Source organism: Dermacentor silvarum, chromosome 1, assembly GCF_013339745.2.
Source record: "Dermacentor silvarum isolate Dsil-2018 chromosome 1, BIME_Dsil_1.4, whole genome shotgun sequence".
Lineage (NCBI taxonomy): Eukaryota > Metazoa > Arthropoda > Arachnida > Ixodida > Ixodidae > Dermacentor > Dermacentor silvarum.
This window is the reverse complement of record NC_051154.1, coordinates 18616254-18635508: the sequence shown is the minus strand read 5'-3', so window position 1 is coordinate 18635508 and position 19255 is coordinate 18616254.

The following is a 19255-nucleotide window of genomic DNA, read 5'->3' as shown; positions in this document are numbered from 1 at the left end:
GCGCAGCGGCTTCTGAAAAAGTGTGTTGCGCCAGTTTTGCAAAAGAATTATGGCTATTTCAAGAGCCGTGCACATGTAATATTTGCAGCGTGAAAATAATGCGCGCGCTCCCAACCTCTGTACCATGCTATGTGCACTCGAGCGTTGTTAGCTGTGTTGCATTGGCCTGAAGATACGTGTTTTCATGTTTTAATTGCGCATGGAGTCCTTGCCGCAGAAAGTTTCTTCTCCTTTAGCATTTATAACAGTGCTTCCTTCACAGCTATTCTTTTTGATGACATACTTTACAACCAGAGACAGTCGCTGTGTTGGATCAGAAAAACATGCATTACACGAAGGAGCATCTTCATTGCAAAGCTCTGAAAGCTCCAGTACTGCTTACCTTCTGTCTCTATAATTATATGTATTGCAGGAATCTCCACTACTACTTCCTCAAAATACACTGCCCAACCAAAGGACATCATGAATATTCAAGGGCAAATTTTCAAGCATCAGAAGATGATTGCAACGCTTTGAAGACAGCAGGTGAGGACCCCTAGCACAGTCGAAGTGCTTCACTGTGATGCCAATATTTTGCAGCTGTTTAATGAGGGACTCACTGCATTGCGCATTAAAGATGATGATGTTCGCGCGTGCCCAATTGCATATGTAGATGTAGATCATTGTGATCGTCATCATCATCAGCCTATATTTATGTCCACTGCATGACGAAGGCCTATCGCTGCGATCTCCAATTACCCCGGTCTTGCGCTAGCTCATTCCAATTTGCACCTGCAAATTTCCAAATTTCATCACCCCACCTAGTTTTCTGCCGTCCTTGACAGAATCGACAGATCCTTGTGATATACTGGCCCAATAGCTTATGCAACTGGACCAGGACAGGCTTCAGAGCTCACTGCTTTTATTTTTCTCAACCGTTCAAAAGCATACACCCCGTTAACGTGTCTTCAACCATCCATCTCATGCTCAGCATCAATATGGTTATATACTTGCGATTCTATTTTGGCACGCAACCATTCACATATGTTTGTTAACTTAATTTACCCGCCTTGGTAGAAGTGCAAGAAACAGTGTCATATTTATTGCTTCTACAAAAATCCCATTCTGAGTAAATTAAGTGCTAGCTTGTTTTTGTAGTTTTTTTTTCATTATCTGGATTTTGTAACACGTGTTGTGTGCGTTTTGTTATGCTTGTGTAAACGTTTAATGCCATCACGTCATTAATTTCTGAGTATTCTCCATTACTTGCATTTCGCGGTAGCGCAACGCCTTAGCCACTATGCCACCACGGCTAGTAAGAAAGAGGAAAGGCAGAGAGGTTAAGGAGAAGGGAAAATCCGGTTTGCTACCCTACACTGAGGAACGGAGAGACCGGGGTGTAGAAAGGTAAAGTAGAGATCTGAGAGAGAGAGAGAAAAAAAAAGGGAGCACAGACACACGATCATTGCCGGTCACTATCGCTGCAGGCTATCACAGTACACTATCACATTAGAGCGATGAAGAAATACAGGCAGCACAGACATACCCCCTTTCTCCAACAATAGCCATAATGGAGAAACAATAAATGAAGTAGATGTCATGCTCTCTGCCGATCCCAGCACCGTGCAGGATGTAGAAGTGTTAGGTAGGGTAAAGTGCAGTGACCATAGGTTAGTGAAGTCTAGGATTTCTCTCAATTTGAAGAGAGAAAGAGTAAAATTAGTCAAGAAGAAACGGGTCAAACTAGACGGGTCAAATCGGATCAGACGGGTCAAATCGGACGACAAGCTTCGCTTACGTAAGCGAAGCTTGTCGTCCGATTCTAGCATGCTGATTCTAGCGTGACGGCTTCCTAAGCCCAGGCGAAATGTCAGCGAAGAGCCGCCGACCCTGAATTTAGGGTGAACGAAGTGGACCGCCTGCGACAGCGTCGTCTTGCCACAAGCTCCCCCAGTTACGACTCGAGAGATAGGCCTTCGGTTCAAGTTATGTGACACTCTATATATTTAGTAGTGATTAAGTGACCAATAAAACAATATATATGTGTAAAACACACACACGTCTACGTGTGTGTGTTTCAGATATATCTTCAATGCCAATATTGCTCAACAATTCTCAATAATACTAAACATTATTCAACAATATGTCAACAACAATTAGCCAATGACTTTACTGTTGTGAAGCGCTCAACAACTTTATTGTTGAGGTATTGTGTACGTTCAATAACTATTGAGGCATTATTGAAAGGATATTGTGTCAACAATTCCTCCACAATATGCCAACAACATATCAATAGTCATTTTTATAAGGGAAGGTTAGATTGCGGCTGCTCCTCACACGAAGACGTTGCAGCGATGTTGGGAAGCTGGGCGAATGGTCGTTCAATACGGCGGCTCTTAGCCTGCTCGAAGCGCTGACACTCCTCGATTATGGCATCGACGGTAGCACAATTTCTGCACATGAGCAAATTGAATGCGTCGTCCGCTATCCCTTTGAGGACGTGGCCAACCTTGTCAGACTCTGGCATGTTACTGTCAGCTTTACGGCACAGCGCCAGCACACCCTGTATGTACGACAAATATGATTCCGTGGACGTCTGGGCGCAAGTTGACAGCTGTTGCTTCGCAGCGATTTTTCGACTGAAGGCCCTACCGAACAGGTCACGGAGCTTTTGTTTGAATGTATCCCAGCTCGCAAAGTCGGCCTCGTGATTGTCATACCACAACTTTGCCGTTCCACTAAGATAAAACACCACATTGGCCAGCATGACAGTCAGGTCCCAGTGGTTGGAATTGCTCACCCGTTCGTATAGCGTGAGCCATTCCTCAACGTCGATACCATCGGTGCTGTTGAATGTTCCAGGGTGTCGGGGTTGGACTACTACACTCGGTGTCCGCGGCGCAGTAGGAGATTCCGGTTGGTGTGCCATGGTGGTCGCACCGGAGCGCCGACCGCTTCGGAGCTCCGTCGTCTGGCAAGAATACCCAGCACCTCCCACCAATGTGTGATGGGGCGTCAAATACATAAAAAAAGACTGGATTTATATACAGGGACTGTTTACAGTGATGGCCAAGATGGCTGAACACGCGCAGTAGTTTTCCGGCAATCGTCGTCATCTTCCTTAATGCAAGGAGGCGGCCCGTAACAATATAATACGCCACTGGTTATCTACCCTACGCATTATATGGCCTACCCAGCACGCTTTTTTAATTCTTTATGTCACCTAGAATATAGGCTATCCAAGTTTGCTCACTGATCCACGCCGCTCTCTTCTTGTATCTTAACGCTACCCTTAAAATTTTTCATTCCATCGCTTTTTGTGCGGTCCTTAATGAACTTGTTCTCTAACTTCTTTGTTAACATCCAAGTTTCTGCTAGAGTTTCTGATAGAGAGAGAGAGAAAGACAGGGAGCACAGACGCACGATCACAGCCGCTCACTATCACTGCAGACTATCACAGTACAGTATCACTTATAACCCAACGAACACCAATTCAGGCTACACCCGCTTGTGCAGCCAGGTCTGTTGGTCTGTGCTGATTTCGTTTATATATTGCCAAACTACATCTATTGCACTGCTCTGGACATTGTAAAGGGGGACGAGGCCCTGTCAGACTGGATGCGTCTTTATTCTCGGACCTTTATCAGGCACTGCCTCATAAACAAATAAATAAATTAATATAAATTAAACTTAAACGATGCCTGACAGGCGCATTCTCACACCTGAGGAGTTAAATAATAGAAAACGCATTGCATTGAAGGGGCACGTCTCCGCCATGGTGCCAAAAAAAATGTCACAGTTTCGCCCTAAGGGCGAATCAATGAATGCGATAGCAACACAGCAATGTCATACGAAGTAAGGTGAGCGGCTTTGGTAGCAATATGAATTGTAGTAAACATGAGCTGATTAAGTAAGCGGGTGTGCTGCGGTGTAAGTAGACCGACATGAAGAGAGACTCGATGACCACGAGAAGGCGCGTGTGAAACGGTGGTGTTGATGAGAAGCGCTTCCCGTGGGCAGCGCGCGTGCGAAGGGACACACCTGTAGCGCTGCACTGCCGATCCGGGCAGCATTACATGTGTAGCGTGCGTTGGAAAATGTGGCCCGACTATTACTAACTGAATGAACAAGCGTGGTGTGAGCGCGCACAAACAAACATGAATAGATCACACTGAATGACTGCAGACAACGACTGTCAAAACGCTGGCAGCAAGCCCATACGCTGCAGCGGGCGAAGGTACGTGCGGTCTATCGCTTCAACAGAAACTGAGCGGCGAATGCACAGTGCATAAAGGTCAGAGCCGTGTGGAGATAAGAGACGGTGCGGCGAGCGACGAGCGCGGTTGTTGGCAGAGTAGAAGTGCGCCCCCCCCCCCCCCACCCCCGCTCCCTCCGGCGCTGGCTTCCCGCTTCGTTGCTTGCGCGTGGGAGATTGAGTGCGTTCGCTCGCTCTCCGTGATAGCGCGCGTCCCCGCACGCTTCCGCTCGGGCATACGGTGCGCGGTGAAGATTTTATCTATACGGAACCTCACGGCAACGGCGACGGCGACGCCGACGGCAGAAATCCGGTTGAAGTGTCCATATAATTGCTATCGCAATAAAAGGGCGAGGCACGCGGCACAACGACTGGAATAGATGAAAGAAGCCCGCAAATGTCGTAAATACTTAAAACGGAGAAAGAAAAGTTTATGTGCCATGGATGATTAACGATATCCTTCCCCTTTCACGCCTCCTTGCTAGACTTAGGCGACAAAGACGCACTGGCCACTCTCTTGCAGCCACCCGCCTCCAGACCGTTCAGGAGGAACTTCGACTAACTATTAAGCAGCCAGAGAGTTCTTCGACGCCATCACTTTACCAAGTTTGCTAAAATCAAATACTTCAAAGTTTTATGGCTTAATCTCACCTGGAATGAACAATCTCCCAGTCCTTCACAATAAATGATGCATCCCCTAATGATCCTTGTGTCATTGCAACTGCTTTCAACACATGTTTTCAGTCAGTGTTATCAGTAGAAAACTTCAAAATTCCTCCTCTCACTTCAGACTCAGGTGTCTAATTAATAATTAATGATTTAAGTGTATCGTTGACAGGTGTCTTAAACATTGTTTTAAACTTTAGATTTTAAAAAGGGTTGTGGTGCAGATAACATAATTCCTTTCTCCTGCGGTATGCGCTCTGGTTCAGTCGGTTCCTTACAGTGATATTTCATAAATCCCTACAGACGAGTTTCGGTTCTTCAGCATGGAAAGTAGCGAAAGTAATCCCATTGCACAAGTCTGTGAGTAAACATGACCTATCCAGCTAGAGCCCAATTTCTTTAGCCTATAGTTGCTGTAAACGTTTAGAACATGTAATCTACAAATATATTATTGAGCTTCTTGAAGCTAACAATATTTTATGAGTTTATTGACATGGATTTCGCAGTGGCCTCAGCACCATTACACAACCATCTGGATTTGCTCACGACGTCTGCCATTCTCCTAGAGTTACGGTCTTCAAGTCGTCGCCATATTCCGTAGATTTTCTAAGGCCTTTAATACAGTTGTACAGTCTGTTTCACACGCAGCGGATCCTCTGACCGTCCCAAACTTCCAACTAGCTGCTCGCATCTATCAAGCCACTCCGGCCAACACCTGCCGAGGAGTCATCTATGATATAACACCCAAAACCTCATCGGCTGTACTCATGGGAAACCTCTGGGACCCTGACTCGGGCATCCTCACCGCTCGCATGATGGGCTCCACGTACACTGCCCTCATCACGTTCTCTGGATCGCACATTCCGCGCTGGGTGAACTATCGGGGTGTGATGGTGCGCTGTGCCCCATACAAGCCTCGGGCACAATTCTGCACCGTCTGCTCCGGCCTCGGTCACCGTGCGGATGTGTGCCCCAATACTGAAGTTATTAAGTGCCTTACATGTGGCCTTACACTAGACTCGCAGAACCAACCGCACACCTGTCGCATGGGCTGCCCTCACTGCGGCGGGGACCACCAAGCTGGAGATTCTCGCTGCGAAGTCCGAGCGGCTGCAGACCGCGCCCTCCGTCAAACGGAGTACGCCCGTCGTCTACGTCTCCGTGTTCCTGCCAAAGATCTCCAAAAAGCGGTACAACCGTCAAGTCAGCAGCAATTCATTCCATTGACTACGTCGCTTACCTAGGCGGCATTCGTCGCCGACTCGTCCACCTCGACTGCGAAACCTCGCCAAAACAAAAGCGCAAGCCAAGCCAGGAGCAGCAGTGTGCCCCCGAGCCGCTCCAAGACCCCCCACCGCTCACCCAGTGGACCAGCTGGCCAGGCTGCCTCAACCTCACAGGCTACAGCGGAACACCTTTCTCAGGCAAGTCAACCAAGCAGCCATTCCTCAACTCTTCTTGCCCCAAACCCAACATTCAGCCAACAGCCCCTAAACCCCCGTAAAGCAAAACGCGACTACCGCGCTGCTGTCCTCCGTACCAACTGCCCTCGAGTTGGCAGGAACTCAACTCTCCTCCCCTTTAACCCCCATCAAAACGTCATCCTCCCCCTTTAACCCCCTCTCCAACGACACCTCCTATACAACAGCCTTAAGACCTGCGCATCGCGCGCGGAGAGACGCTACCCGCGAACACCGCGCGCAATATTTCGCGGCAGCGACGAGCGGGGCTGCTGTACGGTTGCGCTTCGGATGCGTGAAGATGCAAACGGGCAGGCCAACGCCTCGATCTCGCCGCTACGGATGTCTGCAACAACTGTGGTGACATGGAGACCCTCGAACACTTGCTCCACCGCGCGTGGAACTGATGAGCTGCTACCGCGCGCACGGGCTGCCGGCCGACAGCTCCGAGGCACTGTTATGGCCACGCGGTTTCCCTTCGCGCTCGGGAGGCAGCTCAAAAAACATTCCCGTGCGACTTCCTCGAGAGCAGTTGGGCATCGCCATCGCCTGCTCTACGTGACCTAACAGTGCCGGTGTGCGTGGCCGGGAGATAAACTCTCTCGAGGAGGTCGCTCCACAAGCGAACTATGGATATAGCCGTTTTTTTTTTCACCTATAATCACTACGTTGTACATATGTAAATGGTTCTCTTGTCACATTACTGCCCCCCTCCCTCCCTCCCTCCCTGTTCCACTGCAGACCACGGTTCAGGTGTCAGCAGACTGCGCTAGACAGTTACTGCGGCCAGCAGAAATTTTCCATCTCTTCCTTTTCCTTTATTTAACTATCCAATTATTTAAATAAACAACCAATCACTCCTCTATCAAAGTCTTGTTTTCTATCAAAGTAAACAATCGGCATATCCTACGCACAAATTGGTATCTATGTCATGCAAAGCATTTCGCAGATAGCTGGCTATCCCGCATTGCTTGGTGTCCGGAAAAACGTTACCGGATAATCCAAGGCGGTTTAAACGCTTTCAGTTGTAAGGTTTCAGACGCTCGTGTGACACGAGCGTCTGTGCGAAGACAGCAGCAAGACACCGACGAATACAGTATGTGTGACGACTGATTTTGTTGTACTCTGGCGAAGAAACATTAGAAGCTGTTCCGCTGCGACCTGGGCTAATCCCGAAGGCGGTACAATGCCGCACAGCGTCTACGTAATGCTACAAAGCTAGAGGAATGCTGGCCGATTCAGGGTGCGCAGCCCCGCACTTGTCGCTATCGTCGCAGCGGCACGCAAAACAGAGGCAAGTACGAATGCAAGTAACAATTGGGACGGACGCGTTACCTTGAGTTCGCCACGCTCCTCGCATCGGAGCGCATGAATGTCGATAACGCTTGCGCGCCGATCGCAGTTTCAGCTCGCTGGTAATTTTTTTTTACACTGGGCTTTTCCGGTTAAAAAAAATGACGTACTCTTTTTGGCTTTGTTTGGTTTAAACTGAAAATTCTGAACCTTATGTATAACAACTGTTGTATGACCGCATATTATTCGATGGCGACGACGCCCATACAAAGTCCGGTATCTGCTATTAAGGCGGCGAAGCCTTTTTTTCTTTTTTCAAGTGTGAAGCTCGTAAGGCGTGCAATACCGACGACATCGTTTCAATGCATGACGATGACACATGCGACCCTCAAGCGCTGTAACAAGAACGTTGAAGACATGTACCTGGCTTTTAATGCGCTAGCATTAGGAGTGTCAAAGTGGAAAAGAGTGGTTGAAGTGTGGGAAGCCGGTCACGCGGTAGAGAGGGGAGAGCGTGTATGTTATCTCACTATACACATAGTAACGTGATTATACAATGGGCAAAACGTATCTAGAATGATGAGAAGCACAACTTTGCGATTATCTTCGGTTTTCTTGCCCAACAGTTTCGTTCTGTGGATCGACTTTCGCCCTTGAAGTAATGTAGAATCCAGTATCTCTAAAGCAGGAAAATGATATTATATATCTACCAACAAGTTCCGTATATGCATGAGACCTTTGCAAGGGCTTACGCAAGCGAGGCTAAGAATTTCGAGTGACCAATAAAGGAATACCATAAAGTTATCTGCTGTTTAGGCGCTTGATTAAACCCATTTTACGTGTATTTTAACAGGGACACCGGGTAGCCATGTAGTTCTTGAAGAAGGTTGGGCAAGTATACCGAAGATAACAGTGAAGATGCGCTTCTCATCCCTATATATATACTGTATATATAGGTACGTACACGGTGATCATTTTTAAGTTGTATGGACATTTTCAAACTAGCCTGTTGCAGGTAACATAATTCTAGTCCTCGAGCTGGATTATTCACAGAGGCGGATATTACTTGAACGAGAAATCTAAGCCCATAATCAACTAACGAATAAAAATTCCCTAATTATATATTGAATTAATTACCTTACGGCACATATTGCAATTTACGAATTGTACCCGGTGAGTTTGCAAGGCGTATCCACTTGGAATAAATTTCCAGAATGACGCCAGTTTGGAGATATGCGCCATCAAACTCGCCGTAAGAGTACATTGTTGTGCCACTTACTTTGTATTTTTTTTTTTAGAAAACGCTCTTTTATGCATTGAAGCGGAAAAGTAAATGGACCGCGCATGTATTTCGTCTCAAACTTTGGGAAATAATATCTCGAAGCTGGTGTCATCCTGGAAATTCATTTCAAATGGATACTTCTTGCAAGCTTCACCGGCTGCAATTCCTAAAGCGCAATATTTGCCGTAAAACATAAGAAGTTAGTAAGTGAATTTTCGTTAATTAGTTGAGTATGTATACTTCGATTTCTCGTGCTAGTAATGTCCGCCTTTTCGCATAACCCAACTCATGGACAGGAATTAGGCTGCCTGCAACAGGCAATTTTTAAAAATTCTATATAACATTAAAAAGTGATCATCCCGTATATATGTGAATAGTGACGGTGTTCTGCTCCGGACCACCGGCAGTTGCACTTGGCTCCAGGAGGCAGGACGTGTGTGAGCTCCCGAGCAACACTTTGCAACACGTGGGGTGAACGGGGTTTAAGTCATGGATCCGGGACCTCAAAGAGGTGCGACGGAATGCTATCGCACTCCTCTCTCATTTGCAGCTAAATCGCCAATGAATTTGTTTAATGGTACTGCCATTACGCAACCAAAAATAATACATAAAAAGTGAGCTCAACCATTCAAAGTGTTCTAAGCACTGGACACTTTCAGCAAGGCACTTACTGCGCGTCTATGTCCTTTTTTTCTCTCTCTCTCTTCGCGTGGACCGCCGTTAATCACAATGTATCTGCATATAAGGAAGGTACTGGTAATTGATCCCTAATTCAACCACTAGGAGGTTAGTTTCAACGACAATTTGTTTTTCGCACAGATTCGAATTAAACATTTATAAGCGCGTTGCTCTGCAAAGCGCAACAGTTTAGATTAAGCTTTAGCGCATTCCTTTTCGAGTCAAATAAATGAGAAGAGCCGAAGCGCTAACCCTATACAACCGAAATTAACGTATTTCCATTAAATTTGCAGCACTAGAGGTAAATATTGAATTATAGCGACTGTTAGCAGCATACGTTTAATTCAGGCCATGAATATATGTAGCATAAGTTGCCGCAAAGAGCAACACTGGAAAAAAATTCAGTCCAATTTATTTTTCGATTAATCAATGATCACAATTCCGCAAGCGGCATTTTCTAGTACCTCTAAAGCAGTCAAATGATATATATTTACCAATAATTTGCGTATGAGGCCTTTGCAAGGGCTCACGCAAACAAGGCCCGGATTTCGAGTGAACGGTAAACTAATACCATAATGTTATTTGCTGCTTAGACGCTCGATTAAAATCTATTTTAACAGGGACACCGTAGTTGGCAGTGGGTTGAAACCTCGTTATGAGTGCAAACACAATGCTTGCGAGGTCATAAAGGGAACGATGGGTCAGAGTTGTTATAAAGGGTGACTTGAACAAAAGGTGGGCCTTACAGATGCGAAACCTGCAGCTGCTCGTTATATAACGTGTTGTTGGGCTAAGTTGGTGAAACATCACTAGGTATAACGGAAACGAGCAATGAGAACGGCGCACATAAAAGCTCAATAGCAACTGTTTATTACGATCGGATGAAACCATGAACCCTTTCCTTCGTAACCCTCTTGCGCATGCGTTAGAAAGGGTTCACGGTTTGCTCCCCATGCAATAACTTTCTTGTGTGCATGCGTAGGCGTTTGTGCGCCTATTGTAGCGCTCAATTCTATACCTAATCATGGCTTAGATGCCGGGCTGGCGCTACACGAAGGGTCGAACGCATTGCGAGACACTGGGGTGCCTGAATGATCATGCATTCAGATCCCAGCCGGCACGAGAAGCGAGCGCCTCCTGGCTGCGGTGTCGGGAAATGGTGCAATGCACAGCGACGTACAAGTGCAACACAACGTGTCTCACAACGGAGGGTGCAGGCACACTGCTCCGGACATAGCGGAGGATACAGGACAACGCCGAGGTGCGATTGGCTTGCCCAAGGGCCATACGCACTCCTCGCGGGGCAAGCGAGAAGGTGGCAGGCAGCTGCGCCGTTACTGAAACCTCTCTTGCCCCACATTACGCGTGTGGTATGAGCTGGTATGACCATGGCCGTATGCGTCAATGGCACAGAAAGCCACGAAAGCATTGTTGCACTACCTCAAGTCACCAGGTCTTGGCGACCGTCTTTGGATTTCGTGCGAAGTTTCAAATGTGCGCGAAACTGTGCTCTCTCTATTTCCTTTCTCTCTCTTTTCATCCCTATACCCTCTTCCCCCAGTCCAGGGTAGCAAACCGGACGTGCGTCTGGTTAACCTCCCTGCCTTTCCTCTCTTCAATTTCTCTCTCTCTCTCTTTGTGGAACGCTCCTTCTACCGGTAAATGCATACTGCGCGACGGTTACTGCACAAGTCATTTCACTCGGACCTGCAGGACCTGTCATTCCAAAGAGCCCAGTGTTCCAAACATGTCATTGCACTCGAAAGAACCGCGCTTCTTTCATAATTTTAATGCGCTTCGATCTTTTTTCTTGCCATATACGCGCTTACGAAGAGGGTAGGGCCCCCTCATTGCTTCTGTGCAACCCTCGGCCTCTGCATCCTGCAGTGCCCAAGGTACATTTTAACGCGAGGCGTTTCGCGAACAGCAGTAACGTTCTCAGTGCGTGCCTTTGGAATATATTTGAAGTACTAAAATTATGACGACCGTGTCACCTCGTTGTCTGCAACGCACATGGTTCGTGCGAACCGGCACAGCGCCAAGCGCTGATGTTTCATTGAAGAAAGGTACGAGCTCTCTCCCGAGACCGAGCTCATTCACTGCCACATTCCTGCGTCTTCCCTCGAGGAAAAAGGGGCGCGGCGGCCATGTTGGCGACCGAGAGCAGAGGTCGCGAGGAGGAAGGGCCCTCGAGGAGGGGGGGGGAGCCAAGATGGATGGGGGCGCCGAATAGCCGACCGGCGAGCTCCCAGGTGGACTGTAAAGCTTCCAGATAAAAGCGCTCTTGCGGCTAATGGCACGAAGGGGGGAATTTGTCTGCTGCTCCCCAGGGGTGCTTTCCGCACCAAGTTTGCCCATCGGCCGCGATCCGGCGCCCGTATTTCACCATCGCCTCCTTCGGGCCGGCTACCCCGTTGCCCCGCATACGTTTGATTACTTCCGCGCCTCCCGGACGGCGCCGCTTGCGCACTCGCCCCCGCTACCCGATTTATATGGGCTGCGAAAGATACACATTCGTCGGCGAGGCGCCCTCCCCAGCGCGCGCGCGCTTGTAAATTCTCGTCGGCCGTCCCTCCTCGTTCCAGTTGGCGGGCCGCCCGCTTTTATTGCGCGCGCCCTCTCGGCGCACGTTAGCTGGCCGCCCATTGGCGCCGCGCACCCAGCGCCAGATCGCCTTCCACACTTGTCGCCGCCGGGCAGCCCTTATCAGGCACCCCGCCTAACGAGGTTATCCTCGACGTGTTGGCGGCAAAAGGCTCGTCGTCGCCTGCCAAGGTCGAGCGCGCAAACTGCGCGCACGGGCAGTCATCAAGGACGACACAATTGACAGCGTTCCTTCGGTTAGACCGCAGCATATACAACCGCAAGAGTGCTCACAGCGCGCACTAATCTCGCAACACGGCGTCAGTGCTTCGCAAACTCGCGAGCGTTTCTTAGGCTGAAAACAAACCAGCCGTTTTGGAAAACTCCTGAGTGCTAAAACTACAAGCAGGCGTAAATTTACCTGCCAGGGCCCATGTTCACGACAAGCGCCTACGCTAGTAGCCTTCGTAAGAGGAAATTCTAACCAATCTTGAAGCTGGACATATCATTAGCGAAGGCGCCGAAGAACACTTACCAAGGAAAAGCTTTGTGAATATATAGGGGCCCTGATGTGTATAAATCCACGCATAATCTTGCGAACCAGTTGGACCAGTTTCGATACAGGCAGAGGACTATAACCAACCCCATAGCAGTGTAACGAACTTCCCTACTTTTCCACCATTTTGGCGATGTTTGTTTTGTTATTGTTTTTCGTTGTTTTTATTTCTTTCTTGTTCTTCACTTCGTGTATACCTTTCTTCTTAGATTGTATTTTGCTTGGACTCGATCTTCGTCTTATTCCCAAGGTGGCTTAGGTTGCCCACATGTTCGGTAGCTTACGTTCTGAAAAATGAAGGTTTGAAGCCTGCGTCCTGTCTCTTTGCCATTTCCCTGTCCCAAAGTTGCCATGTACACTGCAGTGCGCGAGGGTAAAAATGAAAAATGAATACAATGACTTTAGCGATTGAAAAATAATTAACATGCCTGACAAATAATTGTATTGTCTCTATAGTACCACTTTGATAAACGTTAAATAGCGGATTCCAATTCAGTTTTAAACGCTGGTTAAAAATGCATGCGTTCATTGCAAACGCTCAGACATGTGAGTCAATCTGGTGATTAAACTTGAAAACGTATTTTTGACAGACATTTCCTACTCTTGCGCTGCAGCATCAGATAGAATCTCTGCGGTAGTCATTTAGGATAGCATCTTGGTCGTTTTCGTGATCAAGGAAGTTCGTGCCCCATAAATTTTTGCGGTGACTCAGCTTTTTCCTTCTTGCATGGGTTCAGCTAATCAGCATAATCTAAGTCATTCGCAAGAGAGGCCAGACTCTATCGTTGCTGTACACAAGACGCAATTCTAGATGATGTGCATGCCCATAGATGTAATTTCGTATGCAGTGGCCAGCTTGAGGACCATCTTTAGAGAGAACCTGGCTGACGTCAGAGCCGTATTGGTTTCAAGCAGGCGAACATATACTTGCTTCTTCCTGAGGGAAGAAGTGTGCAGTCGTCGGCAGGATTGCGCCTTAGGCGCCATAAATGTCCGCGGTTGCCTTTGCATCTTCATTGTCAAAACTCATTTTTCCTTCTGGATCTTCTTCTATGCTAACTTGTTTCACCGGAATAATAAAATATCGCCGTGTAGCCTGGTGAGCCCTTTCATTTCTTATATATACGTTCCCTTGATGCCCGCGCAAACATGGAAGTTACGTTGCTTACAACTAATTTGAGCCATAGTTCTGATGATTTTCACTCCGTTGCTCGTTGAGTATCACGTGCGGCATTCTTGGTATGTGCCGCTTTGCTATCTGTATATAGATTTGAATGATGTAGGGCGCCCGTTGAAACGGTCTGGACGTAACGGGTGGCTTGAAAAATAGCTTCCGCTCTAGGGCCGAATTCACAAAGCTTCTCGTTCGTAAACGCTTTTTGCCAATGACCGGCCGCCTTGGCTAATGATATATCCAGCATCAGTTCTTGCTGAAATTTTCCCTTACGAACAATTCTAGCGGAATTGTTCGTAAGAGAAACCTTTAGTGAATACGGGCCCTGCCCTTTTTATATCAGTGGTGGGGCAAATGGCAAGTTCCTCTGTATATTCATAATCAACATCTTGCCAATCAACAAGTGTTCAGTTAGTTTTCTTGGTTGCACGTGTATAAATAAAGTGGACGTTGGGTCTGCTGCATGGTGCTATACATTCGTGACAGCCTTCCTCCTTTCGTAGTGGCCAAGTTCGATATGTTGGGGCATTTTTTTGTCTCTGGCCGCGTTCACGTGAACTCAACGGCGGCGCATCGCATCGCATCGCACTTCTAGCACATCACATCCATGTAAACGGACTCAATGTGCTAGGAAGGTGCAGCGCATTAATGCGCCAGGCGAGGGTGGATTGAGAAATCGTCTCGCGCGGTGTCTGTAAACGCCGGCGTATCGCATCCACGGAGAGAGGGAAGAGTGAGACGGCTCCACTCACCGGCGAAACGCACTCGCCAGAATAAGGCTCCGTCGGGCGAAGTGCGATGGCCGCGTGTTGTCGCATCGTACTTACAGGTGCGCTGAGGAAAACGACACGCTACGGTCGCGTTCATATACGCGGCTGCTAATCTGTAAAGGAGAGGAAATTATTTATACGATAACGCCGTCCATATGCAAGAAAAAAAATCAGGGGCAGCTTCACACTAGTGGTGCGAAGACTGGGGAAACAGCGAAGCTGGCGACTCCGCCTAGCTTTATCTCGGTTCGGCCAAGTTTTTGCGAGGTTATGCTTCGATACTCGGTCACGTTTTGCGCAAGATCACCGCGGAATCATCGACAGCCCAAGGTCCAACGAACACTCGGTCATTAAAGTATCTGGACGCTTCTGGAAGCTCAAACGCTTTTGCTCGGTTTTGCGGGCTCGTAACTCCGGATCTTCTGCGAGTCACCGACGTTTCGCCTACGCTTCGGTGGCGCCATACTCGCGATCGGACCGAAGTCGTCTCACTCGCTCTCGAGTAGCGGCACGGCGGCTTTCACGCCGCGCTTCCTCTTCTTCGGGAGTGACGCTCTTCTTCGGCCGCCCCATCTTCGCGTCGATGTGCTCGGCGCAGAGACGGCGGCGACGCGGAACTATATATCCCATGGGTCTGAGCAGTGATGCCACGGATTAGCTCCGTGTCTGCGCAGCCGCGGCAACCACTCCGCACGGCGCGATGATGTCATGGCTCGTCAAAGCTAAAGTGAAGCGATGCGGCGAGCACGATGACGTCACGGCTCACGCACCTGTGGCGAGGCTCGGCGCGGTCGGCACAGCTGGGGCGAAGCGTTGCTAGGCGACGCATGGTGACGCCATCGCCAAGCGGATGTTTTGCGGCGTAAACTCGACGGACCATCCTCGAGCTTAAACAGCTTCGCTAGTTCACAGGGGTATGTGCCCTTGCGCTTGGACCCTTTCTGCAGTACCTCCGGGATCGGCCCACATTTTTGTTCTCACTACGCGGCCGAACCAAGAGCTTAAACAGCTCCGCTGTTAAAAATGTCGCTCAGAGTCGTCTCGCGGCTCGTCCTTGGCAAACAACCATCGTTGTGAGGGGCACCACCAGAGGAGAAGAGTAGGGCGCAGTGTATGGGCCGTGCGGCTGACACGAGACCCCGCACGCCGATAATTGAGCGCTCTCATCTGGCGTGTACACTGCGCGGAAGCCCCCGAGTGCGCGAAGCGGCCATCAAGGCTCTAGCTGTTGAATGTACGAGTTTATGTCAAGGAACGTTGCGTACGAGGACGCATGGACGTGATTTCCGCCGCAAGGGTACAATCCAGTTAAAGTTGACTCTTTAAAAAAAAAAAGACGTGTTCGACATCTTACATCGAAATGACACACACACACACACACACACACACACACACACACACACACACACACACACACACACACACACACACACACACACACACACGCACAGCACGCACGCACGCACGCACGCACACGCACACACACACACACACACACACACACCACACACGCACGCACGCACACACACACACACGCACACTGGATTATTTAGACAGGCGGTCATGACTTACACGCGAAATCAATAACATATTCAATTTACGGCCAATATAGTCATTTACGATTTGTAGCCGGTGAGTTTGCAAGGCGTATTCAATTATAATGAATTTACAGAATGAGACCAGTTTGGAGATATGCGCCATCAAACTCGGCGTAAAAATGTACTAGTTGTTCCACTTACTTTTTTAACAAAACGCCATTTGATGCACTGAATCACAAAAGTAATTGGAACGCCGATGCATTTCGTCCCACACTTTTGGAAATAATATCTCGGAAATAATATCTGGAAATTAATTTCAAGTGGATACGTCTTGCAAACTCACCGGCTACAGTTCGTAAGCTCCGATGTGTGCCGTAAAGTAATTAATTAAGAAGCTAATTAATTAATTTTCGTTAATTCCTTGCGTATATGTTTCGAGTTTTCGTGTTAGTAATGTCCGCATCTGTGAATAATTGAGCTCAATGACAAGAATTATGCTATCTGCCACAGGCGAGTTATAAAAATTCGTAAAGCTTAAAAATGATCACCTCCTAAATATAGTAATTTATTGCATGATGACGCCACCCGGTCAGCCCATAAAGAAACCCTGGCAGTTCCGATACCCTTATCAAGGACAGACGCTGCAAGGGGTCTTCGTTTACTCGCTCAAACCGAGACAGAAACTTCATGGAGCAGCCCAATTTTTACGAACTGTCGTCTCCACCGGCTGGATCCTTCACTGAGGCTGCAGATTTCATCGAACTTCCCCCGCCGTGATGCAACTTTACTTTGCCGCCTCTGGTTAGGGGTGGCTTTTACGAAAGCGTACTCATTCCTTCTGGGCATTTCCGACACACCAATCTGTGACTCGTGCAACTGTGAGGAGACGGTGGGACACGTGTTGTGTTTTTGTCACCTTTATGAGATCGAACGCGACATTCTCTGGAGTGTGTTAAACCGATTAGACAGCAGACCGTTTTCAGAGACAAAGATTCTTGGACCATGGCCCCACGCGTCGCAGGCTTACAAAGTCACGCGGGCATTGTTACAGTTCATGAAGTCGACTGGCCTCAGTGACCGACTGTGAAGTGTTGGACAACCGCACGTGTTCATACTGCGAGTACTTTCTTCCCTCTCTCTCCTTTCTTTTCATCCCTTTAAACCCCTTCCCCCGTGTAGGGTAGCAAACCGGACGTGCGTCTGGTTAACCTCCCTGCCTTCCCTTTCTTCTTTTTCCTCCTCCTCCCCATCCCTACATGCTGCGGACTCAAGGTCCAAGCTGAGTATTCTTCGTAATGAAACACATAATAGAAAGTAAGCGATCGATCAATGAGCAGTAATTTTAGGAAAATGTTTGCGGTAAGCGATACCAAGTCAAGTATCGTACGCGGTATTTAAACGTATTTAAAAACTTATTATGTATGTCTCTTCGTGCCAAGTAAGGTGTTAGTGCATTATCATGGTGGTTCCCGGTATGGCTGGTCGTTAACGGTGACACAAATGGTGAGGGTTCAATTGCTACGTCGTTATTAATAAGCGTACGAAGGAACCGTAATCTCAATATTCTTTTCCTTAGCACTTGGAGTAGTTGTATTTCATTGCGCAGCATTAGTTCACTGGGAGAATCGAATACAGAAAATTTCTTAAACATAAACCTCCAAACCTTTCTTTCGACTCGTTGTAGTTTGTTATTTTGGTGTAACGTTCACGAGCGATACATGCATGCTCTAGTTTAGGGGCGCCATAACGTAAAGCTATTCTAAACTTTTAAATTCTGCAATAAGTCCTCCACGATTGGTGAAACATTTATCAGGCCGCCCCCACTTCGCTTGTCTGTCACGCGACGTTAGGAAAACCCCGAAAACTCCTGATTGTGCACAATTAGACCGAACTGAACAAAAATAATTATTTCCGATTCTACGCTCTTTCGCCAACAGCCCTCCAACTGATTGGTCAAACGTTTGCGGGCTGCACCCATTTCGCCTATCTGTCACGCGACACTGACCATGAAAACTCACCACGTCAAAGCGACGTGTACGCATTAAAGATGCATATTAATAATAATAATAATAATATTAATAATAATGTCTTAATAATAATGCATAAATAATAATGCAAACGATATTGAATTTTTTTCGGAATAGCCAGACACTGCCCCGTTCCGAAATGCATACAAGATGGCCGCCGATCGCTCTAGCAGTGGCTACTGATAGTTGCCGGGAGGAATGAATTTATTTCAGTATATTATTATTTTTTTGCGTGGCAGCATAACGCTGTCGAGGGCTTTCGGCACGTACACGACATCCCTTTGCCAACATTTCTTTGCTGAAGATCCGTTTTAGTGGCATTTTTACCCTTTCGTTGTACGCTGCCGCGACTTTCTACGAGCCACCGAAAGCTATAAGCAAGGGGAAGCGGGCCATCCTCGTCATCCGCTTATCTACTTTCACTGCGCTATAGCCCGGCCCCAACGAAATCCTCTCCACTTCTGCGTTCTCCTCGCCTCCTGTCAACCAATTCGATAAGAATAACCTGTGAAGATAGGCAATGCTATTCGCTTTGAAAGCAAACAAAACTGACATTCTGTAAACAAGGAGAGCGCTTCATTGGCCTGTTGAAACAACGCTCCGCGGATCATCACCAGATGCTTGCGTCGGCGGTTGCACAAATTTCACATCAGGAGATTGAAATAAACACATATTAAAATAGTTTTTCGTTATAGGGCCCTATAGGTTTGATTAGTGAGTGGCATCAAAGCAAATCATCCTTCTACGCACGCGCGTCGCCGGGATCGGCCCAGCTTTACTCGTCCGCCAAATGCCACCGCAGGCCGAGGAAGGCGCTGAAAGCTTCGTCTCACTATAAAGCCGCTGTGCACTCGAAGGCGTACGTGGGTTTCAGCGAAGATATTTAGGTATATACACCCTCTAGATAAGGCACAGATCAAGCCGGTTCGTCTACCTCCATTTCAAGGAACTGCTGCCTGCAGAGGTGGAGTTGAGGAATAATGCAACTTACCAG